A 20,448-nucleotide genomic window follows, 5' to 3' on the forward strand; every position below is an offset into this window, starting at 1 on the left:
AAAATTATAGACCTGCACAAGCCTGGGATGTGATACAGGACAATAGGCAAGCAGCTTGGGGAGAAGGCAACAACTGTTGGGGCAATTATTAGGAAATGGAAGAAACACAAGATGACTGTCAATCTTCCGTGGTCTGTAGCTCCATGCAAGATCTCGCCTCGTGGGGTAAGGATGATTCTGAGAAAGATCAGGAATCAGTCCAGAACTACACGGGAGGACCTGGTCAATGACCTGAAGAGAGATGGGACCACATTATCAAACATTACCGTTAGTAACACACTATGCCATCATGGAAAAATATCCTGTGGGTTACACAAGGTCCCTATGCTCACACCAGCACATTTGCAGGCCTATTTGAAGTTCACCAATGACCATCTGGATGATCCAGAGGAGGCATGGGAGAAGGTCATGTGATCAGATGAGACCAAAATAGAACGTTTGGTATCAACTACACTTGCAGTGTTTAGAGGAAGAAGGATGACTACAACCCCAAGAACACCGTTCCAACCATGAAGCATGGTGGGGGAAACATCATACTTTGGGGGTGATTTTCTGCAAAGTGGACAGGTTGACTGCACTGTATTGAAGGGAGGATGGATGGGGTGTATCATGAGATTTTGGCCAACAACCTCCTTCCCTCATTAAGAGCATTGAAGATGGGTCGTGGCTGGGTCTTCCAGCATGAGAATGACCTGAAACACACAGCCAGGGCAACTAAGGAGTGGCTCCATAAGAAGCATTTCAAAGTCCTGGTGTGGCCTAGCCAGTCTCCAGACCTGAACCCAATAGAAAATCATTAGAGGGAGCTGAAACTCAATGTTGCCCAGTGACAGCCCCGAAACCGGAAAGGGCATGTGCGCATATTGCAGATTGCAAAACCTGATGCCAGCAAAGTGAACGAGAAACCTGAAGTGTCATGCACACGTTGAGTATTTTTGACTTGCAGATTTGGTGCAGAAAATAATCTTCAGCATGTCAATTCTCTGTTTTTTTTGCCGCATTTTTTCAGTGCATTCAATGGGTGATAAACGCAGGCAAAAACGGGTATTTTTTCTGCAGCATTTTTGCTCCCAAGAGATGCAGAAACCTTGCAGAAAGTAGTCTTCAGCATGCCAATTCTCCGTGTATTTTTGCCTGGGCTTTTCACCCGTTGAATGCACTGAAAAAACACAGGCGAAAAACGCAGCAAAATTGGGGCAAAAACGCAACATTTTTAATGCTGCGTTTTTCTGCCAAGAGTTGCAGAATTGGTGCAGAAATTTCTGCACCAAATACTGATTGTGCACACATACCCCAAGATCTGGAGAAGATCTGTATGGAGGAGGGGGCCAAAATCCCTGCTGCAGTGTATGCAAACCTGGTCAAGAACTACAGGCAGGGCCGGCTCCAGGTTTTTCTGGGCCCCGGGCGAAAGAGTCTCAGTGGGCCCCTTTAACACATACCATGATTCATGATGCAGAGATACGGCGGAGAAATATATATATATATATATATATATATATATATATATATATATATATATATATATATAGTACAATGCAAAGATTTCACTTCTTACATTACATGAGTGATATCTATTGTAAATTCCACAATAGCTCAGAAACCGGCGAATCGTTCCACACAGTATACTGGCCCCCATATAAGGCCCCATACGGAATACTGGCCCCCATATAAGGCTCCATACGGAATACTGGCCCCCATATAAGGCCCCATACGGAATACTGACCCCCATATAAGGCTCCATACGGAATACTGACCCCCATATAAGGCTCCATACGGAATACTGGCCCCCATATAAGGCCCCATACGGAATACTGACCCCCATATAAGGCTCCATGCGGAATACTGACCCCCATATAAGGCCCCATACTTAATACTGACCCCCATATAAGGCCCCATACGGAATTCTGGCCCCCATATAACGCTTCATACGTAATACTGGCCCCCATATAAGGCCCCATACGGAATACTGACCCCCATATAAGGCTCCATGCGGAATACTGACCCCCATATAAGGCTCCATGCGGAATACTGACCCCCATATAAGGCCCCATACTTAATACTGGCCCCCATATAAGGCTGCATGCGGAATACTGACCCCCATATAAGGCTCCTTGCGGAATACTGACCCCCATATAAGGCTCCATGCGGAATACTGGCCCCCATATAAGGCTCCATGCGGAATACTGACCCCCATATAAGGCTTCATGCGGAATACTGACCCCCATATAAGGCTCTATGCGGAATACTGGCCCCCATATAAGGCTCCATGCGGAATACTGACCCCCATATAAGGCTCCATGCGGAATACTGGCCCCCATATAAGGCTCCATGCGGAATACTGGCTTCCATATAAGGCTCCATACAGAATACTGGCCTCCATATAACGTTCCATACAGGATACTGGTCCCCTTATAAAGCTCCATACAGGATACTGGCCCCCATATAACGCTCCATACAGGATACTGGTCCCCTTATAAAACTCCATACAGGATACTGGCCCCCATATAACGCTCCATACAGGATACCGGTCCCCTTATAACGCTCCATACAGGATACTGGCCCCCATATAATGCTGCATGCAGGCTGTTACCCCCCACATAATGCCCCATACAGGCTGCCCCCCCCTTATAATGCCCCATGCAGGCTGTTCCCCACCTTATAATGCCCCATGCAGGCTGTTCCCCACCTTATAATGCCCCATGCAGGCTGTCACCCCTCCTCTTTATACTGCCCCATGCAGGAATCCCCCCCCCTCTTTATACTGCCCCATGCCTCCATACATTAAAAAAAAAAATCAAATACTCACCTCCCTTCTCCTCACCTGCTACCTGCTGCCCGCTGCCCGCTGCCTGCTGCTCGCTGCTCGGGCCCGGACTCCAGCGTTGTCGGCGTCTTCCCGCTCAGCGCTCCCTGTGACGGCTCAGGGGAGGGCGCGGTGTAAAGACGTCACCGCGCCCTCTGACCTGAGACGTCACAGGGAGCGCAGAGCAGGAAGACAGCGGATCTGTGGAGGCACGGGGAGAGGTAAGTATCCAGCTGCCGGGGCCCTGAGCAAGCGGCGGAGAAGGGCGGGCGCTGACACCGCTCTCCTCCGCCCATAGCCCAGCGGGGTGCGCGACCGCCAGTGGGCCCCTCTGCCTGCTCAGGGCCCCGGCATTTGCCCGGGTGCGCCGGGTGCTGAAGCCGGCCCTGACTACAGGAAACGTCTGACCTCTGTAATTGTAACAAAGGTTTCTGTAACAAATATTAAGTTCTGTTTTTCTATTGTATCAAATACTTATTTCATGCAATAAAATGCAAATTAATTATATAAAAATCATACAATGTGATTTTCTGGTTTTTATTGTTAGATTCTGTCTCTCACAGGTGAAGTGACCTACGATAAAAATTATAGAACTCTCCATTCTTTGTAGGGGGGAAAACTTGCAAAATCGGCAGAGTATCAAATACTTATTTCCCCCACTGTATATATATGCCATAGATCTATAAAGCAGGTCTCCTGTACATACAACACAGATCAATAGTGTCCTATATCTTTGGCTCCGTTTCCGCTTGACTTTCATTGATTTCTTCAGCAGTAACATAGAAATAGTGAAGCGATCAATGAGCCTTATCTGCCCTGTGTGAAAACAGTCAGGAATTCTCTACATAGATCTGATTGTGATGTCACCTCTGGGTTTATAGTGATAGGATTTAAAAGGACAGTAAACCTTAAAAAAGAAGTTCCCCAGTGGCCCCGATTCATCTAGACGGGCGTTTGTTCACCTTGGTCTTAATGAAGGGGCGTGCTGGAGCGAGTGGCATGCACCTCCATGTCTGCCTCGCCACAAATCCTACTCCAGTCAGGAACTGGAATAGGATTTGTAAGAAATGCGGCTGCTCGTCACCAATTTGACCCCGTCCTATCCTGCTTTATGCTAAATGAAATTTGCATGAGATGAGAGCGCCATCATTCTGGCGGAAAAGCTTTGATGAATCCGGCCACATGTGTGAAAAATTATTGGTAATATCAGTGCTAAAACTAATACCGAGAGTGTGAACATTTACGACTGCTAGTACTACTGCTGGTACTATTAGTACTACTGCCAGGATTATTCCTGCTACTGCTGGTACTATTAGTACTACTGCCAGGATTATTCCTACTACTGCTGGTACTATTAGTACTACTGCGAGTATTATTCCTACTACTGCTGGTACTATTCGTACTACTGCGAGTATTATTCCTACTACTGCTGGTACTATTAGTACTAGGGCTAGTATTATTCCTACTACTGCTGGTACTATTAGTACTACTGCCAGTATTATTCCTACTACTGCTGGTACTATTAGTACTACAGCCAGTATTATTCCTACTACTGCTGGTACTATTAGTACTACTGCCAGTATTATTCCTACTGCTGCTGGTACTATTAGTACTAGGGCTAGTATTATTCCTACTACTGCTGGTACTATTAGTACTAGTGCAAGTATTATTCCTACTACTGCTGGTACTATTAGTACTAGGGCTAGTATTATTCCTACTACTGCTGGTACTATTAGTACTAGTGCAAGTATTATTCCTACTACTGCTGGTACTATTAGTACTACTGCCAGGATTATTCCTACTACTGCTGGTACTATTAGTACTACTGCGAGTATTATTCCTACTACTGCTGGTACTATTAGTACTACTGCCAGGATTATTCCTACTACTGCTGGTACTATTAGTACTACTGCGAGTATTATTCCTACTACTGCTGGTACTATTAGTACTTCTGCGAGTATTATTACTACTACTGCTGGTACTATTAGTACTACTGCGAGTATTATTCCTACTACTGCTGGTACTATTAGTACTACTGCGAGTATTATTCCTACTACTGATGGTACTATTAGTACTACTGCGAGTATTATTCCTACTACTGCTGGTACTATTAGTACTACTGCGAGTATTATTCCTACTACTGATGGTACTATTAGTACTGCTGCCAGTTTTATTCCTACTACTGCTGGTACTATTAGTACTACTGCCAGTATTATTCCTACTACTGCTGGTACTATTAGTACTGCTGCCAGTTTTATTCCTACTACTGCTGGTACTATTAGTACTACTGCGAGTATTATTCCTACTACTGATGGTACTATTAGTACTACTGCCAGTTTTATTCCTACTACTGCTGGTACTATTAGTACTACTGCCAGTATTATTCCTACTACTGCTGGTACTATTAGTACTGCTGCCAGTTTTATTCCTACTACTGCTGGTACTATTAGTACTACTGCCAGTATTATTCCTACTACTGCTGGTACTATTAGTACTATTGCCAGTATTATTCCTACTACTGCTGGTACTATTAGTACTAGTGCAATTATTATTCCTACTACTGCTGGTACTATTAGTACTAGTGCAAGTATTATTCCTACTACTGCTGGTACTATTAGTACTACTGCGAGTATTATTCCTACTACTGCTGGTACTATTAGTACTAGTGCAATTATTATTCCTACTACTGCTGGTACTATTAGTACTAGTGCAGTTATTATTCCTACTACTGCTGGTACTATTAGTACTACTGTCAGTATTATTCCTACTACTGCTGGTACTATTAGTACTAGTGCAATTATTATTCCTACTACTGCTGGTACTATTAGTACTAGTGCAAGTATTATTCCTACTACTGCTGGTACTATTAGTACTACTGCGAGTATTATTCCAGCTACTGCTGGTACTATTAGTACTACTGTGAGTATTATTCCTACTACTGCTGGTACTATTAGTACTACTGCGAGTATTATTCCTACTACTGCTGGTACTATTAGTACTAGTGCTAGTATTATTACTACTACTGCAGGTACTATTAGTACTAGTGTTAGTATTATTCCTACTGCTGCTGGTACTATTAGTACTAGTGCAATTATTATTCCTACTACTGCTGGTACTATTAGTACTAGTGCAAGTATTATTACTGCTGGTACTATTAGTACTAGTGCGAGTATTATTCCTACTACTGCTGGTACTATTAGTACTAGGGCTAGTGTTATTCCTACTACTGCTGGTACTATTAGTACTAGGGCTAGTATTATTCCTACTACTGCTGGTACTATTAGTACTACTGCAAATGTTATTCCTACTGCTGCTGGTACCATTAGTACTAGTGCTAGAATTATTCCTACTAATGCTGGTACTATTAGTACTAGGGCTAGTGTTATTCCTACTACTGCTGGTACTATTAGTACTAGTGCTAATATTATTCCTACTACTGCTGGTACAGTTAATACTAGTGCTAGTATTATTCATAGTACTGCTGGTACTATTAGTACTACTGCGAGTATCATTCCTACTACTGCTGGTACTATTAGTACTAGTGCTAGTATTATTCCTACTGCTGCTGGTACTATTAGTACTAGAGCTAGTATTATTCCTACTACTGCTGGTACTATTAGTACTAGAGCTAGTATTATTCATAGTACTGCTGGTACTATTAGTACTACTGCGAGTATCATTCCTACTACTGCTGGTACTATTAGTACTAGTGCTAGTATTATTCCTACTGCTGCTGGTACTATTAGTACTAGAGCTAGTATTATTCCTACTACTGCTGGTACTATTAGTACTAGAGCTAGTATTATTCCTACTACTGCTGGTACTATTAGTACCAGTATTTTTCTTACTACTGCTGCTACTATTAGTACTAGGACTAGTATTATTCCTACTACTGCAGGGAACTATTAGTACTAGTGTTTAGTATTATTCCTAATACTGCAGGTACTATTAGTACTAGTATTATTCCTACTACTGCTGATACTATTAGTACTACTGCTAGTATTATTTCTACTACTGCTGGAACTATTGGTACTTGGGCTAGTTTTATTCCTACTACTGATGGTAGTATTAGCACTAGGGCTAGTATTGTCCTACTTAAGCTGGAACTATTAGTACTAGTGCTAATATTATTCCTACTACTGCTGGTACTATTAGTACTGGTGTTATTATTTCTACTACTGCTGGTACTATTAGTACTAGTTCTATTATTTCTAGTACTGCTGGTTCTATTAGTACTACTGTGAGTATTTTTACTATTACTGCTCGTACTATTAGTAATAGTGCAATTATTTCTAAAACTGCTTGTACTATTAGTACTCCTGCGAGTATTATTCCTACTACTGCAGGTACTATTAGTACTAGTGTTATTATTGTTCCTACTACTGGTGGTGCAATCAGTAGTACAGCTAGTATTATTCTTACTACTGCTGGTACTATTAGTTCTAATGTGAATATTATTCCTACTGCTGCTAGTACTATTAGTACTAGTGCTAGTATTATTCCTACTGCTGCTGGTACTATTAGTGCTACTGCTAGCTTTATTCCTAATACTGCAGGTAATATTAGTACTAGTGTTAGTTTTATTGCTAATACTATTGGTACTATTATTACTAGTGTATATTATTCCCTCTACTGCTGATACTAGTAGTACTACTAGTATTATTCCTACTACTGCTGGTACTTGTCTTTGTTTTTTCTCTATTAGTACTAGTGCTAGTATTATTCTTACTACTGCTGGTGTTATTAGTACTAGTGCTAGCATTATTCTTACTACTGCTGGTACTATTAGTGCTACTGCTAGCTTCATTCCTAATACTGCAGGTAATATTAGTACTAGTGTTAGTTTTATTGCTAATACTATTGGCACTATTAGTAATAGTGTATATTATTCCCTCTACTGCTGATACTATTAGTACTACTTCTAGTATTATTCCTACTACTGCTGGTACTTGTCTTTGTTTTTTCTCTATTAGTACTAGTGCTAGTATTATTCTTACTACTGCTGGTACTATTAGTACTAGTGCTAGCATTATTCTTACTACTGCAGGTACTATTAGTACTACTGTAGGTCCTCTTAATATCACTGATGCCACAAGACTATTGGAATTATTGGTACTACTTCCAGGATTCCTGGTACTACAATCTATAGTATTAGAATTACTGCTGGTTCTATTAGTACTACTGCCAGCACAAATAATACTACTACTGTTACCACAAGACTGACAAACACAAATAGAGGAAAGGAGGATCTTTACATTGCATTAGATAGAAGTTTTCGACTCTCCAAAATGACCGGCTGTTGTTACAACTTCCTATCCTGAGTTACGACAGGAAGAGCAGCTCTGGAGCACAAACTTCTGCCAGTAGCCCCCATGTATTACATAGGTGCATTCTCCGATTTCCACAGCACATCCCTGAGGGGGTCCCTGTGGCAGTGACAAGACCCCTGATGTCACCGAGTGACAAGTTGCTTCCAAATTCGAGTCTAAAATTTATTAAATTAGTACAAAAAAATACCAGCAATTATCCCTGAACTGCTCAGTCTGCTTTCTATCTGTGTAATCAGGATAATGACATCCCGCACGTCGCATCCTAATCACATTCATTAACCAATTCATCAAAATCTGACGGATTTCTGGCCTGAATATAATGCCGCAGCTTCAAGATCTCTGTCGCCTTCCACCGCGGACGACATCAATGACTGCAGATTGTGGCCACAGTCAAAGCAACGGTACAAAGTCACAATCCAAAGACATCCACGACCCAGAGACCCCGGGCTGCAGAGCGTCTCCATAATGAAGGCAATTCATGGAAAAAAAGAAACAAATTCTGTAGTGGAAAGGAAACCATCAGCAAGTTGCTGTTGACAATGAGTTTAGCTTTCCTGGTCTGGCGGTAACACACAGCTCAGCAGCCATGATCTGTGTGCAGCGCCAGGTAACCTGCTTGTTGGTGGTTTCCATGTTTAGTATACACACTATATATATATTTATACATGTGCAGATTTCCTGGTTTTGCACATATGACATATTATTGTCCAAATAAATCTATCTACATTATCTATCACCCCTCCCCCCCCAAACAAGAAAAGAGGAGAACAATAATATCTACATTATATCATACAAGTGTATAAGAAAACGCTGAAATAGTGAGGATGGATCTATAATAACATCTATGATAAGAGGCGCAAACGCAGAACGATAAGATCAACCTGGAAAGAGGAAAGTTCAAAAGCAAAAAATGAGAAAATAGATGTTTATTATCAACAACAACAACATCAACAGCAACAACAACAACATCAACAGCAACAACAACAACAACAACAACATCAACAGCAACAACAACAACAACATCAACAGCAACAACAACAACAACATCAACAACATCAACAACAACATGGTAAATGTAAAGAAACAAAGTAACAAAAAGTATTTATCCCAAGTCTAGCTTCATATGTCTGTCTGATATATCTGATATTAGTTTCATTTATCCATCTCATATCTATCTATTATCTATCTATCTATCTATCTATTATCTATCTATCATCTATCTATTATCTATCTATCTATCTATTATCTATCATCTATCTATTATCTATCTATCTATCTATCTATGATCTATTATCTATGATCTATCTATATATATATATATATATATCTATCTATCATCTATCTATCTATTATCTATCTATTATGCATCTATCTATCTATCTATCTATCTATTATCTATCTATTATCTATATATTATCTATGTATCTATTATCTATTATCTATCATCTATCTATTATCTATCTATCTATCTATTATCTATCTATCTATTATCTATCTATCATGCATCTATCTATCTATCTATTATCTATCTATTATCTATCTATTATCTATGTATCTATTATCTATCTATTATCTATCTATTATCTATCATCTATCTATTATCTATCTATCTATTATCTATCTATCTATTATCTATTTATCTATCTATTATCTATCTATTATCTATCTATTATCTATCATCTATCTATCTATTATCTATCTATCTATTATCTATTTATCTATCTATCTGTCTATCTATTATATATCTATTATCTATCTATCTATCTATCTATTATCTATCTATATATTATCTATCTATCTATTATATATCTATTATCTATCTATTATCTATTATCTATCTATCTATTATCTATCTATTATCTATCTATTATCTATCTTTTATCTATTATCTATCTATTATCCATCTATTATCTATCTATTATCTATCTTTTATCTATTATCTATCTATTATCTATCTATCTATTATCTATCTATCTATTATCTATTTATCTATCTATCTGTCTATCTATTATATATCTATTATCTATCTATTATCTATCTATCTATTATCTATCTATTATCTATCATCTATCTATCTGTCTATCTATTATATATCTATTATCTATCTATCTATCTATCTATTATCTATCTATATATTATCTATCTATCTATTATATATCTATTATCTATCTATTATCTATCTATCTATTATCTATTATCTATCTATCTATTATCTATCTATAATCTATCTATTATCTATCTTTTATCTATTATCTATCTATTATCCATCTATTATCTATCTATTATCTATCTTTTATCTATTATCTATCTATTATCTATCTATCTATCTTTAATCAATCTATCTATCTATTATCAATCTATTATCTATCTATCTATTATCAATCTATTATCAATCTATTATCTATCTATTATCTATTATCTATCTATCTATTATCTATCTATCTATCTATTATCTATCTATCTATTATCTATTATCTATCTATTATCTATTATCTATCTATCTATCTATTATCTATCTATCTATCTATTATCTATCTATCTATTATCTATCTATCTATTATCTATTTATCTATCTATCTGTCTATCTATTATATATCTATTATCTATCTATCTATCTATTATCTATCTATATATTATCTATCTATCTATTATCTGTCTATTATCTATCTATTATCTATCATCTATCTATCTGTCTATCTATTATATATCTATTATCTATCTATCTATCTATTATCTATCTATCTATTATATATCTATTATCTATCTATTATCTATCTATCTATTATCTATTATCTATCTATCTATTATCTATCTATCATCTATCTATTATCTATCTATCTATTATCTATCATCTATCTATTATCTATCTATCTATCTATCTATGATCTATTATCTATGATCTATCTATATATATATATATATATATCTATCTATCATCTATCTATCTATTATCTATCTATTATGCATCTATCTATCTATCTATCTATTATCTATCTATTATCTATCTTTTATCTATTATCTATCTATTATCTATCTATTATATATCTTTTATCTATTATCTATCTATTATCTATCTATCTATTATCTATCTATCATCTATCATCTATCTATTATCTATCTATTATCAATCTATTATCTATCTATTATCTATCTATTATCAATCTATCTATTATCTATCTATCTATCTATTATCTATCATCTATCTATTATCTACATATTATCTATCTATTATCTATCTATCTATCTATCTATCTATCTATTATCTATCTATTATCTATCATCTATCTATCATCTATCTATTATCTATCTATATATCATCTATCTATTATCTATCTATCATCTATCTATTATCTATCTATCATCTATCTATTATCTATCATCTATCTATTATCTATCTATCATCTATCTATCTATCATCTATCTGTCTATTATCTATCTATCTGTCTATTATCTATCATCTATCTATCTATTATCTATCTATCTATCTATTATCTATCTATTATCTATGATCTATCTATCTATTATCTATCATCTATCTATTATCTATCATCTATCTATGATCTATTATCTATGATCTATCTATATATCTATCTATCTATCTATTATCTATTATCTATCTATCTATCTATTATCTATCTATTATCTATTATCTATCTATCTATTATCTATCTATCTATTATCTATCATCTATCTATCTATCTATTATCTATTATCTATCTATTATCTATTATCTATCATCTATCTATCTATCTATCTATTATCTATCTATCTATCTATCTATTATCTATCTATCTATTATCTATTATCTATTATCTATCATCTATCTATCTATTATCTATTATCTATCTATCTATTATCTATTATCTATCTATCTATCTATTATCTATTATCTATCTATCTATTATCTATCTATCTATTAATCTATGATCTATTGTGACCTGTGTAATTCATTAGTTCGTCTCCTTGCATCCAGTCTGTTTCTAGACGTTTGTGGCCCTTCACCTGCGGGGCCCCTAGGCCGCTGCCCAGGTCTCTCACATCTGCAGCTTTCCTCTCGTACAGTTCCCTATGAGTTTGTCGGTTGCTCGGAGCGGCTGTGACTTATCATGATACAATGGATCCGTCTGGGCCTCACTATATATACGTATGCTGATCGTCTGCCGCCATTTCCCAGGCTGTGCACTGTGCGCCCAGCTGGTGAGACTCTGTGGGTATAGTCTGCAGTTATGGATGTAGCAGAGGCGAGGTTAGCACTTTGTGGGTTGCATTGTTTGTGCATCATGACGACCCTCTGGGTTGGTTTTCCCTTCAATATCAGCTCTGCTACATCCAACAAACCCAGATTTTCTACATTTGACCAACTCTGCACTGTTGCATCTGATCAACTCACCTCTGCTACATTTAACAATCGAACCCTGAAACGAATGAGAAGCAACAAAGACACACGACAAATTCAAATTGGCTGCCTCTTGCATACCCGAATCTGATGTGTACAGATCTGACAAACTCAGCTCTGCTACACCTGAACAAACTCAGCTCTGCTAAACATGAACAAGCTGAGCTCTGCTACACCTGAACAAACTGAGCTCTGCTGCATCTGAACAAATTCAGCCCTGATACACGTGAACAAATTCAGTTCTGCTACACCTGATATATCCAGCTATACTATACCTGAGCAAACTCAGCTCTGCTACACCTGAACAAACTCAGCTCTGCTACACCTGAACAAACTCAGCTCTGCTACACATGAGCAAACTCAGCTCTGCTACACCTGAACAAATTCAGCTCTGCTGCACCTGACATATCCAGCTGTGCTACAACTGAGCAAACTCATTTCCGCTACATTTGAACAAACTCAGCTCTGCTACACCTGTTCAAACTCAGCTCTGCTGCACCTGGCATATCTAGCTCTGCTACACCTAAACAAACTCAGCTCTGCTGCACCTGACATATCCAGCTGTGCTACACCTGAGCAAACTCATATCCGCTACATTTGAACAAACTCAGCTCTGGTACACCTGTTTAAACTCAGCTCTGTGCACCTGTGCAATCTCAGCTCTGGTGCACCTGTGCAATCTCAGCTCTGCTACACCTGAGCAAACTCAGCTCTGGTGCACCTGAGCAAACTCAGCTCAGCTGCAACTGTGCAAACTCAGCTCTGGTGCACCTGTGCAAACTCAGCTCTGTTACACCTGAACAAACTCAGCTCTGCTGCACCTGTGCAAACTCAGCTCGGCTGCACCTGTGCAAACTCAGCTCTGCTGCACCTGTGCAAACTCAGCTCTGCTACACAGGAGCAAACTCAACTCTGCTACATTTGAACAACATCAGCTCTGCTACACCTGAACTAATTCAGTGCTGCTACACCTGAACAAATTCAGCTCTGCTACACCTCAGCAAAATCAGCTCTGCTGCACCTGTGCAAACTCAGCTCTGCTGCACCTGTGCAAACTCAGCTCTGCTGCACCTGTGCAAACTCAGCTCTGCTACACCTGAGCAAACTCAGCTCTGCTACACCTGAACAAACTCAACTTTGTACACATGAACAAACTCAGCTCTGCTACACCTGAACAAATTCAGCTCTGCTGCACCTGTGCAAACTCAGCTCTGCCACACCTGAACAAATTCAGCTCTGCTGCACCTGTGCAAACTCAGCTCTGCTGCACCTGTGCAAACTCAGCTCTGCTACACCTGTGCAAACTCAGCTCTGCTACACCTGAGCAAACTCAGCCCTGCTACACCTGAACAAATTCAGCTCTGCTACACCTGAGCAAACTCAACTTTGTACGCATGAACAAACTCAGCTCTGCTACACCTGTGCAAACTCAGCTCTGCTGCACCTGTGCAAACTCAGCTCTGCTACACCTGAGCAAACTCAGCTCTGCTATACCTGAGCAAACTCAGCTCTGCTACACCTGAACAAACTCAACTTTGTACAGATGAACAAACTCAGCTCTGCTACACCTGAGCAAACTCAGCTCTGCTGCACCTGTGCAAACTCAGCTCTGCTACACCTGTGCAAACTCAGCTCTGCTACACCTGAGCAAACTCAGCTCTGCTACACCTGAGCAAACTCAGCCCTGCTACACCTTAACAAACTCAGCCCTGCTACACCTGAACAAACTCAACTTTGTACACATAAACAAACTCAGCTCTGCTATACCTGAGAAAACTCAGCTCTGCCACACCTGAACAAATTCAGCTCTGCTGCACCTGTGCAAACTCAGCTCTGCTGCACCTGTGCAAACTCAGCTATGCTACACCTGAGCAAACTCAGCCCTGCTACACCTGAACAAACTCAGCTCTGCTACACCTGAACAAACTCAACTTTGTACACATGAACAAACTCAGCACTTCTATACCTGAGAAAACTCAGCTCTGCTACACCTGTGCAAACTCAGCTCTGCTACACCTGAGCAAACTCAGCCCTGCTACACCTGAACAAACAGCCCTGCTACACCTGAACAAACTCAGCTCTGCTACACCTGAACAAACTCAACTTTGTACACATGAACAAACTCAGCTCTGCTATACCTGAGAAAACTCAGCACTGCTACACCTGTGCAAACTCAGCTCTGCTACACCTGAGCAAACTCAGCTCTGCTACACCTGAACAAACTCAACTTTGTACACATGAACAAACTCAGCTCTGCTACACCTGAACAAATTCAGCTCTGCTGCACCTGTGCAAACTCAGCTCTGCCACACCTGAACAAATTCAGCTCTGCTGCACCTGTGCAAACTCAGCTCTGCTGCACCTGTGGAAACTCAGCTCTGCTACACCTGTGCAAACTCAGCTCTGCTACACCTGAGCAAACTCAGCCCTGCTACACCTGAACAAATTCAGCTCTGCTACACCTGAGCAAACTCAACTTTGTACGCATGAACAAACTCAGCTCTGCTACACCTGTGCAAACTCAGCTCTGCTACACCTGAGCAAACTCAACTTTGTACGCATGAACAAACTCAGCTCTGCTACACCTGTGCAAACTCAGCTCTGCTACACCTAAACAAACTCAGCTCTGCTGCACCTGACATATCCAGCTGTGCTACACCTGAGCAAACTCATATCTGCTACATTTGAACAAACTCAGCTCTGGTACACCTGTTCAAACTCAGCTCTGCTGCACCTGTGCAATCTCAGCTCTGGTGCACCTGTGCAATCTCAGCTCTGCTACACCTGAACAAACTCAGCTCTGGTGCACCTGAGCAAACTCAGCTCTGTTACACCTGAACAAACTCAGCTCTGCTACACATGAGCAAACTCAGCTCTGCTACACCTAAACAAACTCAGCTCTGCCGCACCTGACAAATCTAGCTCTGCTACACCTGAACAAACTCATCTCCGTTGCATTTGAACAAACTCAGCTCTGCTACACCTGTTCAAACTCAGCTCTGGTGTACCTGTGCAAACTTAGCTCTGCTGCACCTGTGCAAACTCAGCTCGGCTGCACCTGTGCAAACTCAGCTCTGCTACACAGGAGCAAACTCAACTCTGCTACATTTGAACAACATCAGCTCTGCTACACCTGAACTAATTCAGCGCTGCTACACCTGAACAAATTCAGCTCTGCTACACCTCAGCAAAATCAGCTCTGCTGCACCTGTGCAAACTCAGCTCTGCTACACCTGTGCAAACTCAGCTCTGCTACACCTGTGCAAACTCAGCTCTGCTACACCTGTGCAAACTCAGCTCTGCTACACCTGAGCAAACTCAGCCCTGCTACACCTGAACAAACTCAGCCCTGCTACACCTGAACAAACTCAACTTTGTACACATGAACAAACTCAGCTCTGCTATACCTGAGAAAACTCAGCTCTGCCACACCTGAACAAATTCAGCTCTGCTGCACCTGTGCAAACTCAGCTCTGCTGCACCTGTGCAAACTCAGCTCTGCTACACCTGTGCAAACTCAGCTCTGCTACACCTGAGCAAACTCAGCCCTGCTACACCTGAACAAACTCAGCTCTGCTACACCTGAACAAACTCAACTTTGTACACATGAACAAACTCAGCTCTGCTATACCTGAGAAAACTCAGCACTGCTACACCTGTGCAAACTCAGCTCTGCTACACCTGAGCAAACTCAGCTCTGCTACACCTGAACAAACTCAACTTTGTACACATGAACAAACTCAGCTCTGCTATACCTGAGAAAACTCAGCTCTGCCACACCTGAACAAATTCAGCTCTGCTGCACCTGTGCAAACTCAGCTCTGCTGCACCTGTGCAAACTCAGCTCTGCTACACCTATGCAAACTCAGCTCTGCTACACCTGAGCAAACTCAGCCCTGCTACACCTGAACAAATTCAGCTCTGCTACACCTGAGCAAACTCAACTTTGTACGCAAGAACAAACTCAGCTCTGCTACACCTGTGCAAACTCAGCTCTGCTGCACCTGTGCAAACTCAGCTCTGCTGCACCTGTGCAAACTCAGCTCTGCTACACCTGAGCAAACTCAGCTCTGCTACACCTGAACAAACTCAACTTTGTACACATGAACAAACTCAGCTCTGCTACACCTGAACAAATTCAGCTCTGCTGCACCTGTGCAAACTCAGCTCTGCCACACCTGAACAAATTCAGCTCTGCTGCACCTGTGCAAACTCAGCTCTGCTGCACCTGTGCAAACTCAGCTCTGCTACACCTGTGCAAACTCAGCTCTGCTACACCTGAGCAAACTCAGCCCTGCTACACCTGAACAAATTCAGCTCTGCTACACCTGAGCAAACTCAACTTTGTACGCATGAACAAACTCAGCTCTGCTACACCTGTGCAAACTCAGCTCTGCTGCACCTGTGCAAACTCAGCTCTGCTACACCTGAGCAAACTCAGCTCTGCTATACCTGAGCAAACTCAGCTCTGCTACACCTGAACAAACTCAACTTTGTACAGATGAACAAACTCAGCTCTGCTACACCTGAGCAAACTCAGCTCTGCTGCACCTGTGCAAACTCAGCTCTGCTACACCTGTGCAAACTCAGCTCTGCTACACCTGAGCAAACTCAGCTCTGCTATACCTGAGCAAACTCAGCTCTGCTACACCTGAACAAACTCAACTTTGTACAGATGAACAAACTCAGCTCTGCTACACCTGAGCAAACTCAGCTCTGCTACACCTGAACAAACTCAGCTCTGCTGCACCTGAAATATCCAACTTTGATGCACCTGAACAAACTCCGCTCTGCTACATCTGATAATCTCCGCTCTGCTACATCAGAACAAACCAGCCATTATATATCAGGGTTACCATTGTATAGTGCTAAGACATAAGAAAAAAACAATTTCTGATATTTCTGATAAAATCAGCTCTGCTACATCAGACACGTTCATATCTCCTGCAACATAATGGACTGCGCCATCCTCTCCATCCTTCTTTTCAGCATGCACCGTATCCATCGCTCACACTTCTTACTCTGCACACATCCTACAGTCGTCAATTGACCATGGAGAGATGTAGCAGAGTCGTATCGGTCATCACCGACCGCGCAAGAAAAGTCACAGAGTCACTCTTCACATAATGTATAGACTGCAAGCTTTTATAAATAAGGCTTTCTTCTAATGTTTATGGTTTGAGCAGTGTAGGAGAGCTGAGTATGTCGTTTGGCACAACCGCTGCTCTATCATCATTCATGTGTTATCTGCACCTACAGGGTTATAGGTAAATGACAAGGGAATAGTCACATCCAGAGCAAAAAGCTGCACAGGTGTAGTGTGACATCGAAACATAGCGGCACCATGTAAACACGCAAACTCAACTCTACTACATCTGCAGCTGCGTTGCTTGTGATTGTATGACCCTGATGGAAATAATGATGATGATGGTGGTGGTGCTGGTTGTGGAGATGATGTTGGTGAATTGAGGATCATGATGATAATAGTGGTGGTGGTGGTGAAGGTGATGATGATGATGGTGGTGAAGGTGATGATGATGGTGGTGGTGAAGGTGATGATGATGATGATGGTGCTGAAGGTAATGATGGTGGTGATAATGGTGGTGAAGGTGATGATGATGATGATGGTGCTGAAGGTAATGATGGTGGTGAAGGTGATGATGGTGGTGAAGGTGATGATGATGATGATGGTGGTGAAGGTAATGATGATGGTGATGATGGTGGTGAAGGTGATGGTGATGATGGTGGTGAAGGTGATGATGATGGTGGTGAAGGTGATGATGATGATGGCTGTGGTGAAGGTGATGATGGTGGTGAAAGTGATGATGATGATGATGGTAGTGAAGGTGATGATGATAATAGTAGTGATGATGATGATGGCGGTGGTGAAGGTGATGGTGATGATGGTGAAGGTGATGATGATGGTGGTGAAGGTGATGATGATAATAGTGGTGATGATGATGATGGCGGCAGTGATGGTGATGATGGTGGTGAAGGTGATGATGATGATGGTGGTGAAGGTGATGATGATAATAGTGGTGATGATGATGATGGCAGTGCTGAAGGTGATGGTGATGATGGTGGTGAAGGTGATGATGATGGTGGTGAAGGTGATGATGATAATAGTGGTGATGATGATGATGGCAGTGGTGAAGGTGATGATAGTGGTGAAGGTGATGGTGGTGAAGGTGATGATGATAATAGTGGTGATGATGATGATGGTGGTGGTGAAGGTGATGATGATGATGGTGGTGAAGGTGATGATGATGATGGTGGTGAAGGTGATGATGATGGTGGTGAAGGTGATGATGATAATAGTGGTGATGATGATGATGGCAGTGGTGAAGGTGATGATGGTGGTGAAGGTGATGATGATGATGGTGGTGAAGGTGATGATAATAATAGTGGTGGTGATGATGATGATGGCAGTGGTGAAAGTGATGATGATGATGGTGGCCGTAATGTTTATGGTGCTGGTCATGATGATAGTAGTGGTGATCATGATTAGAAGATGATGGTAATTAAAATTATTTCTAATCTAATATAATTAATATAAAAACTAATAAAAAATAAACAAATAACCAACACAAAATAAAAACGTAATTATATCAAATAAAAACAGTGATAAAATAATAATAATAATGTACAAATATTACAGTTCTAATAAAATATCGTAAAAAATAAAAGTAGCAGTTCTAAAATAATAATCATGAAATAAACTAATATTTAAAAAAGAAGAACATTATTAATGATGTAAAAACAGAAGCGCACAAATCACAATAACAAAACAATAAGAATTTACAACTAATGGACAAATGTTGCGAATTCTCATATTATATTGTAAAACTAACAGAACTAGGAAAATAACAATCATTGAATAATAAATAACAGTGAATAAGACAAAAATGATAAAAAATAATAATAACATTAAAATATTACAATAAAAATAAACATTATCAGAAATGATAGCGGGGTGGTCCCGTACTGCGGCCGTGGTCGTGATACTAGGACACGTTTCGTGTCTCCCGTCCTCTGACAATCATTTCCTTCTCTTATAAAGTGTCCGGCTGAAGGACACAATGTATCCGGTGGCTCGGTGATAAATACTGGATACATTGTATCTGTCCGGCCGTTGGGCAGCAGAATACATTGTATCCAGCCCGGAAGATGGGGGGTCGCGGTGTTACTAGTTGCTGAAGGTTAGGGGGTTATTGGTATCAGGACCTGGGATTTCTGCATTACAACAGACCCAATGAGCTCAGCGGCCACAAGTCGTTGGGAATGGCTCCGCAGCAATGAGCGGGGACGATGGGGAGGATGAGGAGAGTAGTTTGGAGGGCTTACCTGCCTTTATTGACCTCTGTCTACTGCAGTATTCCTGCTCCTGGCCCCCAGATGGTTCATAGGACGAGCCCGTTGGCCGGTGCCGGTGGTCAGGGCTGTGTGGCTATTGATCAGGGCAGAGCGCTGCTCCTGTGCTAGCAATGCAGCCTGTGCTGTAGCTCTGGGGAGAGGGAGCGATGAGGAAGGATGAGGCTGGTTCTCGCTGTTGCCATGGTTATAGAACTCGGAGGGATCTCTGAGCAACAGCTGCTAGATTGGACTCCACACTGCGGGGCTGGAGAATGCATCTGCTCTACGGGTAGACCGCCGCCTGCGCCAACGGTGGCCTGTGGGCAACTGGGTCATTAAGGGGTTAAACCATTTATTTTATTTTTTTCCCCTCTCTCTTATCCGGGGAGGACCAGGCGGCACTAGAGGTGGATGATTCCTGATAATAGTCCGCTTAACCCTTCTATTACCACAGCAGCTTAAAATTGCAGCCAAATGATTTTGGGGGGGTACCAGAGGTGGGAGCGTGACTATGATGGGTGCAGGGGTTGTAGTCGCACCTGGGACCTGAGAAGGACAATGCT

The 20,448-nt window shown here is 40.8% G+C and overlaps 1 protein-coding gene across 1 annotated transcript in view; it reads right to left on the reverse strand.

The window, feature by feature from the left end:
• Nucleotides 1–20,164, reverse strand: part of FAM135B (family with sequence similarity 135 member B) — a 337,247-nt gene extending 317,083 nt beyond the window's left edge. The window contains exon 1 of the mRNA XM_073679922.1: nucleotides 19,877–20,164. The gene's annotated coding sequence lies outside the window, so the exon portion shown is untranslated. The remainder of the gene's footprint in view (nucleotides 1–19,876) is intronic.
• Between the last annotated feature and the right edge of the window lie 284 nt (nucleotides 20,165–20,448).

Source organism: Phyllobates terribilis, unplaced genomic scaffold (assembly GCF_046119375.1).
Source record: "Phyllobates terribilis strain yellow unplaced genomic scaffold, ASM4611937v1 Scaffold_4__5_contigs__length_816908805, whole genome shotgun sequence".
NCBI classification, from domain to species: Eukaryota; Metazoa; Chordata; class Amphibia; order Anura; family Dendrobatidae; genus Phyllobates; species Phyllobates terribilis.